Raw genomic sequence first — 10,151 nt, forward strand, 5'->3', positions numbered from 1 at the left:
TATATTAATCGGCTTTACATGCATGAGCACGACACAAATGACATGTATGGTTTATATATCTCAATTCCCAAGCAATGTGTAAGCTATCCATCCAAGTATAAAAGAAGCAACCTTATTTTGTAGACATGCTTGAAGTAGATGTAAGTATCTTAACGAAAGATCTCACCATTTTGACTAGGTATGACCACATGCACATACCTGGAGCCGGAAGTCTAAAATTATGCGTCACCGGAAAACGTGTATAACCAACAGTGGTTACTAATTTTTCATTTGATAAATGTAATTTTTCTGAACAAGACTTTATAGGTCTGTGTTATTAGAGATGCAGATGCACAAAATAGTCCATTTTATAAATATAATTTCACTAAACTAGATATCATAGGCCTGTCATAGGAAATCTCAGAGTGCACTTCACCGATAAACATGTATCACGATTGGTTAACAAGGACGACGAAAACCCTCTAAATGGGAATTTAGTGAACTAGACGATATTTCAATTGATTTTAATTATGACAAGTTTGTCATTATTAATTATCTTTACTTTGTTCCTACTTTATTTTTGACTTTATTTTCTCAATTTTCTCTTAATTTTTTAATTTTAGTTAAAATTCATGCTTGGTTTGATTTTTTATATGTGAAGATACTTTTAGGTTTGTGTAAAAAAGAAAAAAAAACGAAAAAAAGGCCATTATCGGAGAAAACCACTACTAAATATCCATTATACCCTGACAAAATACCTGAATCAATCACATAATATAATAGTTATGGAGGTATCAAATGCTTACGAAAAATATCAAGAAGTTGAATGAATAAATTTTAAAGATGGTATATATCTATATTATAAGGGATAATGGTGTTTTCCCACATCGACGGTTACCTACATTTCGAGTACATAAATGACAGTCCAGATTGAGCCGATACCATATGTTTTGTCATATATGATGAAGATATATGTGTTTTACCCAATGGATAGATCTACATTTTGGCTATATAGAGGACGGTCATGATTGAGCCACCGAATACACCATTTCACTCATAAAGTACATCTTAGCCCCGACGATAAAAGCATCTTTATTGATAACGTTTTGATAGTGCCAAGGTAGATTAACGCCCTAAACTACACTCTTCCTCTTTTTCCCCTTCACATTCAGTAAAGCATGCGTTTCTCTTCTCCTTGCCAATAAATGTAAATCAATTATAAAACATTTATCTATATTATAAGGGACAATGGTGTTTTTCCACATCGACGGTTACCTATATTTCGGGTACATAAACGACGACCCAGATTGGGCCGGTACCGTCTGTTTTGCCATATATGATGAAGATATATGTTGTTTTACCCAATGGATAGATCTACATTTTGGCTGTATAAAGGACGGTCATGATTGAGCCACCGAATACACCATTTCACTCATAAAGTACATCTTAGCCCCGACGATAAAAGCATCTTTATTGATAACGTTTTGATAGTGCCAAGGTAGATTAACGCCCTAAACTACACTCTTCCTCTTTTTCCCCTTCACATTCAGTAAAGCATGCGTTTCTCTTCTCCTTGCCAATAAATGTAAATCAATTATAAAACATTTATCTATATTGTAAGGGACAATGGTGTTTTTCCACATCGACGGTTACCTATATTTCGGGTACATAAACGACGACCCAGATTGGGCCGGTACCGTCTGTTTTGCCATATATGATGAAGATATATGTTGGTTTACCCAATGGATAGATCTACATTTTGGCTATATAAAGGACGGTCATGACTGAGCCATCGAATACACCATTTCACTCATAACGCCCTAAACTACACTCTTCCTCTTTTTCCTCTTCACATTCAGTAACGCATGCGTTTCTCTTCTCCTTGCCAATAAATGTAAATCAATTACTGATAAATTTTGCCATTCAATGGGATAGCCGTTTCTCTTCTCCTTTCTCTTTAGATAGATTATGATGAAGACTATCAGAGACTTTATTTTCCTCTCTCAAACTACAGATTCAATTTGGATGTTGGAACCTGCCAAGCTCTAATTCTACTTTCATGTTTCTTTTACTGGATTTTTTTGAACTATTTACCGGATCTATTTGTTGACCAGGTACATACTCTCCTTTTTTTTTTTCTTTCTTTTGCTCGATTTTCATTTAATTTCTAATTGATCTTTCATTCTACAGAAGGTTTGGGTTCGTCGATTTCATATAGCTTTTAATCTCTAGGGTTATCAATTTATGACTATGTATTTTTTTTAAAAAAAAATTTTGCTCGGTAAATGACTATGTATTTAATGTATCTATTTCCAGCATCTCTGAATGTTGATGATTCTTAGATTTTCTTTTGTTAGTTCATCCTTATTATTTTCTTCACTATGTCTTTACATTAGTTTCTTATTTAGATTTCATTTTGAATTGTAACAATAAAAATTGACAGCCTGTGGAAAAAGCATTACCATCCATGCCAACGAGTAATTTGTAAAGTTACTCGGTTTTCCTTGATTTTCTTTGAGTTCATGAATTGTGATAGTATTATCTTTTAGGAATGTTCAGATGGAAGTGCTGCCACCTGTGCTTGACTCTACATCATAGTCACCATGTGTTTCGATAGAACAACAAGGTTAGACTATATTCCTTTCCCTATCTCACTCTTTAGAATTTGCGCACAAACATTATCTAAGTCTGAATTTTTCCTTTTGTTCTTCATTCTGGAAGGATGTACATTTCTTGATGTGCCCTGATGCTCGGCGTATCGATCGAGAAAATGTAAGTTTGGTGCATGTTCTTTTTATACTTCGGTTTAGGAGCTAATCCCGTTGAGGTAGCAGATAATCTACCACTTAACATAATTTATAATTAAATTTTTTATTTGGGATTTCTGAGGTGTAAGAACTGCAAGGAAAGATTGATATAGTATCAATTGATCTAATTAATATGACAAATTCTTAATACGGATGGGTGTTCACATCGCTTTTAGGTGTAAATTATACTCATTACTCTGTGCTTTTTTTGGCTAAGACATTTTGTGTATCCATCCATGTAATATTTCAGTGTTTCTCTTTGGCGATTCCACTTATTATTTCATAAGTTTCGTATTCATCCCAATTGATTTTGAAATTGATCTGATTTGGTCATCCTATTTGTTTGTATTATTATCTTCAAATCCATTAATAATAGAAGACTATCTTAAATTATATCACATGTGCCTCAGTGGTGGCCAGCTTCTATATTTCAGCAATAGAAAACTATCTCTAGAACATTTGCCAAATACTTATTTATTGATAGGTCTCCACATTGATTAACAGATACAAAAGAAAGCACATTAAACAGTTTGAACCAGCTCATGGATAAAGTAGGGAGCTTTCTATCCTGGATCAACTCTTTGGTAAAACTTTCATTTTGGTTTTAAGATTTTCAATGTTTACTATCTTTACTGGGGAATGAAAACTTTTGTATCGTCCAAATAATGTAAGCTAATGATATTTGATTCACATTTTGTCATTCATTAGTTTCTGTTAGCTACAAAATTTGGAATATGTTAATTGCGGGGTTATGTTGTTTTGTAAGTTTAATCAATTTATGTCGTTTGCAATAGATATGTTGATTGAAGTTGGCGATTATGGATCCTGTCATCCTTCAATGTGTACAGCTGAAGAATATTGGAAAGTTGCAGAGGTGCTTGATCGATATGTAAGTGTTGTTTGTTTTTGTTTAACAACTTAATATCATGATGTGACAACATTATTGGCAACATTGATAGGTTGTGTTGGGTTTTGTCTTCTTGCTGTAAACATTGAACATGGGATACATTATTCATTAGCACCCGTAGGTGATGCCATTAGAGGTTTTTCTACTCATATTTGTAACATAATCTCATGGTCCCATTTTCATTAGCACCAATTGGTGATAACATTGAAGGAATTTTAAGCCCCTCACTTTCCCTTTTTGGTAGCGGTTTGCAGTTATACTTCATGTCATCTCATCTCATTTCTTTTTGCTGTACAACCCTCCTTTCTAAGCATTTATATTTGGGTGTACAATTACTCTTAATTTTTTGCACCGCGTCGAATTTTTTTTCATGGAAAATCATCAGTTTTTCTTTTGTACTACTGTCATCTACTGTTAGGTTATGAATCAGGAATGAGTCTGAATAGATCATGTTGATGAAAATGCCTTTGTATGATTTCATCATTGTTGAAAATTGGTTTATGTTGCCTTTTTGTTTGTTCATATTTTTATCGTTATGTGGTGCTTAGAAATTCGGATTTCTTTATCAACAAGGATTGCGGAGTTACTGAAATCATTTTGTTCAATTTGTATACATATAAAACGACAATGTTGTAATTGGTTGGATATGAGTGGATAAGAGGTTTTTTGTTTACATGTATAGACTCATCTTACGGTTTTTACAGACTCAAGAGATATGAAAGTGGAAGATGGTGTGCAGATGGACTTCATATAGGAAAATGTACATGAACATCATATATATAGGCTATATACACTTTGGAAAGTGCATCAATGAGCCTTCTGTGGTGAAAAGGGTTTGAGAACTCTTGCTTAATTTTGGAACATATACACCAGTTTTTATTGTTCAAAATACATATCAAAATGTATAACATTTTCAAACCAAGTTGGATGTGAAAACCAATTGTTTCTTTAGTAACTTCATCCATACTTCCTCGCTTTATCAATGCCTTCATGCATGTTTCAACTGTACCAATAATAGGTTTTCTTGCGTGTTTTATCTTCAAGCCAAATGTTTTTTTAGTTTTAACCTAGATAAGGACCTTTTGGGCTATAGAGACTACAGAGGAGCGAATCATAAAATAAACTTATTTAAAAAGAGATTCAAAACGATATGTTACATGTAGATTCGAAATTAGATTATGTCTACCATCTCCCTATATGAAACACAAAACCGCCATATAACCAGGTGATGTGTGAAAATTTTCACAGGTAAACCTGCGGATTTAACATATGCCACAATGCAATGGAGCAGATAAAGCTCGGATTTAACATATGCCACAATGCAATGGCGGGATGGTTGGCTGCAATTACTGTACTACCAAATAGGTGGGCGAGACAGGAGAGTAGTGGTGAAAGTGAGGATGCAAAAGTGAAGAGCGCATTCCTAACTTAGACTTTATCATTCTAAACATAGGGAATGAAATATCTTGAACCTTACAAAAAAAACCCACTAAAGAAATTAATAAAATCACATTCAGATGTAACACAACAGTAAAGCAGTTGATATTAGGCCCAAATTAAAGCATCAATTTAGAACGGGATACAAAAATAATAGAAACAGAGGTTAAGTCAATTTAATAAGTAAATTTAGGTCATGCTCAATAAGTAAAATCAGAAATCTCTATTTCCAACACAAGACCAAACCAAACCCGTGCCGTTACGGCACGGGTCATATCCTAGTCATGGACGTAGTAACTCCTTTCTTCGTAAAGTAAACACAAAATAATGAGCGACATGACGTTTCTGAAGCTGAAATGAGTCATGTAGTTTTTAAGATGGTTAGAAGCATGAATTGAAAATATGTTTTTTTTTTCATATATATATTTCCTTAATGTATTAAAGTGAAAAAAATAGTCCTTATATAGTAGGTACTTGACTTTCGAATTGAACTTGGACTTCCATAAAATCCAAACACGGTAAGTTATGTTTTCCTTTTGAGTTTTTAATTTATAAACCAATCATAAGTTTCCAAGTGTCCTCACCAAAACCTCCCTTTCACAAAAATCACAAAAGATTTATTTCGGCCGACAAGAAGTGAGGGTTTCCTCATTGTTCACGTGGGAGCTTTATTTGTCTAGGTATTTAAGTCTTTAATATATGTTTACAAAATAAAAATATGTCAATTATTTACATAATAATTTCTAGGGTAACAATCTAGAAGATGCTTTGGCTATTTGATGGACGGGATATATTTTTACGGTGTACCTTTTTTCGAGTCCGACATCTAGAAAATAGATCAAAAAAATTTGCGGTCTTGAAAGATTATAAGTCTGATCATGTGTAGCTCGCCGTTTACATCTAGGACAAAAAGCAGGTACAAGTGCTTACGATCAGGACAAAGATGAGATGGAAGAATACTAAGATGAATTTTTTGCCCACTGAAGTTTATATTTGTTCGAGCCTTTTTTTATTTTATTTTCTTGCATACCTATTTAAGTATTTGTCTGAATTGTATTAGCTTTTTCGATTTTTTTAATAATATTTCAGTGAAGTTATATTTTAAAATATGGATCCGATATTCCACACGCAGAAAAAAAAGACCCGTGCATCGCACATGAGAAAAACTAGTTGTCAGAAAAATCAGGGTTTTCGTTTGTCAATTGTAAGATTGGCGGGGCAGGAAAGGTTTGGCTGGGAAGAGCTTGGGGTACGTACGCTTCCGTTGTCTTTGCAAAATCATATATGTCGGACGTTGTATATTACGGTGGATGGAATGACTGGAACGATCCTTCTAGAGTCGAGTCAGTTTCTTAAATCATACTCCCCGTTCCTTTTTAATAGGTTCGTTTTGTTTTTAGAGGAATTTAAGGAAATTAAGAGAACTAATCATTGAAAGTGGTTCTCATGACACTTGTCAATAAAAGAAGTGAAGTGAAATGGTCCCCATGACACTTGTCAGCAAAAGAAGTAAAGTGAAATGGTCCACATGACACTTGTCATCAAAAGAAGCTAAGAGAAAAATGGTCTCAGAAAATTAAAGAAACATTTGACTTTCCCAATTAGGAAACCAGCCTATTTTTTTGAAACATTTATTTATAGAAACCAGCCTATTAAAAAGGAACAGGAGAAATAATTAGTATGTATCTTGATTCAATAGTTTGTAATCTAATTATACAATACGAATTCGTATAACTGTATAACTGTATCGCGTACAATTTTTTTCTGCAGGACTGTTTTCTTTGGAGAATACGAATGCTTTGGTCCTGGATCGAACTTCTCTTCTAGAGTTGCATACAGTAAACAACCGACTCAATTCGAAGTGAATCCATTTTTGGATGTTTCATACATTGAAGGAAATGATTGGCTTCTTCTTGGGCGCCATGGGGAAAACTCATATACCATTGAAACCAATACTGCATTGGCTTCTTCTTAATTTATTAATTTGTGCGAGTTGTTATGTATGTATTTAACGGTATTGAGAAACATTATATAACAGAAATTTCATCAATTAATATTCGATTATTTAATAAATTCTTTTTAGATAATATTTTTAATCTATCCTGAATCGAGGATAATAAATTAAATTAATAATTCATTAAAATTATAAAACCATATATTTTTGATTATTCATATTGACCCATCTGAATTATATATTATATTTAATACATTAATTATTTATGAAACTTTTTTGAAAGATGATTCAATGATCTTTTATTTTTTGTTGAAATCAAATTCATCTCTAATTTTCTTATCATTGTAAAAGTTTCTGGTGTTGTTTTCTCATAACTCAAAAATAAATTATCCAATGTGATTGTCGCTTTTAAAACTTTGTTTCACGAAGGGGCTCTATTATAGAAGTTTCATCATCTATCAGTTCCCACAGCGTTCTCAACTATTTCTTCGTCACTCAACAACTGTGTAATTGCATTTCTTATTTGAACATTTCTTCTTTTGAATCAAAGTACATTAAATTAAATAAAATTACATTAGACTTAATTACAACTAAATCATAAAAACGAGGTAATCAACATCCTCATTCATGGAACGGCTGGTGGAGCATTTAGAAGTTGGAAGGCGTTGAACCTGTGAAGTTCTTTAAGGATGTTGAAACAGACTAAAAACTCAAAAACTCTTCTGTTAGTTTGTTACCATATTGTTGCAGTTCTTTGGATCACTCCATCTTTAGTTTCACCATTAAGCCTATTTCAGTTAATTTGCATTAGCATACCAAGAAATTGGTTGATATCACGACAGATTGATTGAAAACGAGGACACAAGCCGATAACGTCACAGTTTCTCAGATCCCTCATTTCTGCAGCGAACACTATAAAAACTTGTTTCCAATAACTCGTTTGCAAAAAATTCGTAACATTGTTGCTAAATTTTCTTCTTGAGTAAACTAAAGACCATGAACTCTAATATCTGGTTGTTGTTTGTTGTTTTTTTTTTCCGAAATATTTTGTGAATGAAATATGAAGACTGAAGTGAAATTATAAGAAACTATTAGAAGGTGTGATTTTGGAGCTGAAAATGACTGTATTTATAGGGAATGTAATTAGAGTCGTTGGATGAGAGTAGCCGTTGCCATCTCAATCAAGAACGGTTGTCTCATTGGTTTTTAAATAAGTTACTAAATTAGGAAGTAAATTTGGTTAATACAGATACGTTAAAACAATTGTGGACCATTAGGAAGACTTCATAATAACGGGAAATATCAATTGTGAGAAACTAAAATATATCGACTTCAGGGAAAGATTAAATGTAAGAATATGAAATACCTGAAATGATTGAGCTAATTGTAGCCTTGGGAGAGCCTCTTATGTTTCATGGATCACAATGGTATGTGCACTATTGTAAATATCCTCAAGCTCGTCAACGCTATTAGACCAGTCAAGTGACGAATTAGCCGATAATAACTCGATTAGTTTAACACGAACGTTAATTAATATGAATTAATTTAACAACGAACTAGATACGAAATTAGTACCGTTAGATAGAACTTGAGAAGTTATGCATAATGGACTACTGGAACGTTTCATTCGAATACCAGACGAATAAAGAATCATCAGTATAGTGAGAAAGACAAGATAACTTTTTTCCATTAGACAGTTTGGGACTTCCCTTATCAATTCAACATGTGTTCCATAAACTTCCTTTAGTCTTATCTAGACTGAACCGAGAAGATAAACTCGATTTTTCCTCTGTATTTCTTTACTCTTCATTCTTCTTTATTCTTCTTTTCTTCTGTTTTCGCCTCCGGCGATTCTGAGGAATCAATTTGAGAGAATCGATCGATGATGTTGTTAGTTTATCATCAAAGAAGGTTCGATGGTGGTGTTGATGTTAGTCGATGTTTTGAAGTTGTTGTATCGATGAATTAATGAAGATAGTGTTTCTGAAGTTAGGATTTGTGTGGATTTGATACTGAAATAGTGTTGATAAAGGATAAAGAACATCTGGGTTGTTGTTTAATTGAAGTTGTAGTGAGGTTTTGAGTTTGAATTCGAGATTTAAGATAATTAGGGTTTCATGAGAATTGCAGAAGAGGATAAGAAGATGAAATTGGAGATCTAAAGAAGTGATTAGAGATGGGTTTGACGTAAATTATGATATTGATTGAAGTAGAGTTGTGCTAGCAGTGAAGATCGATTGAATTTAACATTTAGGGTTCCTCATGTTCTTCCCCAATTTATGAGTTAGGGTTTCTGAGGATATATGATTATGAGACTCAGATCGAGAAAGAAGAAGATTAAAGTTGGTTTTGGCAGATGGTGGTGGATTTGAGATGAATTCTCAGTTGAGCCAAGGGAAGCAAGAATCCGACCCCAATTGCATGTGCGAGACTGTTATGAGGTAATTGTTCTTCTAATCTATTACCGAAGTTATTTAGTATCTTTGATTGAGTATGTGTAGTTGATATTTGAGCTAAGGTCTGGGTTGGGTATGAAGTGGAGTTTGGTTGTCGTTTTGAATTACAGGGAATTGTTGTATGTTGAATTGAAGTTCAGTATGCTAGAATTGGAGTGGTTATGGGTTGGTTGTTTGAGTAGATGATGTATGAATGGGGTTATAAGTAGTGGTGGTGTTATTATTTCTGCCATGGTGTTGTGGAATACAGGTAAGGAGTTGGAAGTATGTTAAAATAGGATTAGTGCTCTCAAAAGGTGTTGAGTATGTATGGAAGTACAAAGAGGGGGTTTATGAACTAGTGTTGATGTGATATGGCGGATGATGAAGATGAATTAATGGTGGTGTTTGAATTGAGTTTAAGGCAGGTGGTATGAGATGCAGTATGTCTTGCTCAACTAATAAGGAGAATTAGATGAATGATATAGGGTGGTGTGTGTAACTGTTGCAGATTGAAGTTGTATTATGGCTAGTATATGCAGTTGTGGTTATATAGAGAATGTTGAGTTAGTATTGCATCTGTGGGATTTATATGAATGAGTATGCTAGGGATAACTGTTAAGGATTCACAA

At 33.5% G+C, this 10,151-nt stretch overlaps 1 long non-coding RNA gene across 2 annotated transcripts; it reads left to right on the plus strand.

The window, feature by feature from the left end:
- Positions 1 to 1,797: 1,797 nt before the first annotated feature.
- On the plus strand, positions 1,798 to 4,615 carry LOC113339063. Of its 2 annotated transcripts, none has more exons than XR_003354945.1 (6): positions 1,798 to 2,093; positions 2,529 to 2,605; positions 2,701 to 2,751; positions 3,291 to 3,370; positions 3,581 to 3,675; positions 4,398 to 4,615. It is a non-coding gene; the product is annotated as an uncharacterized LOC113339063 (long non-coding RNA). The 2 variants fall into 2 exon arrangements; XR_003354944.1 differs by having other exon boundaries at positions 2,539 to 2,605.
- The last annotated feature ends 5,536 nt before the right edge of the window (positions 4,616 to 10,151 follow it).

Source organism: Papaver somniferum, unplaced genomic scaffold, assembly GCF_003573695.1.
Source record: "Papaver somniferum cultivar HN1 unplaced genomic scaffold, ASM357369v1 unplaced-scaffold_19, whole genome shotgun sequence".
In the NCBI taxonomy this organism is placed as follows: domain Eukaryota; kingdom Viridiplantae; phylum Streptophyta; class Magnoliopsida; order Ranunculales; family Papaveraceae; genus Papaver; species Papaver somniferum.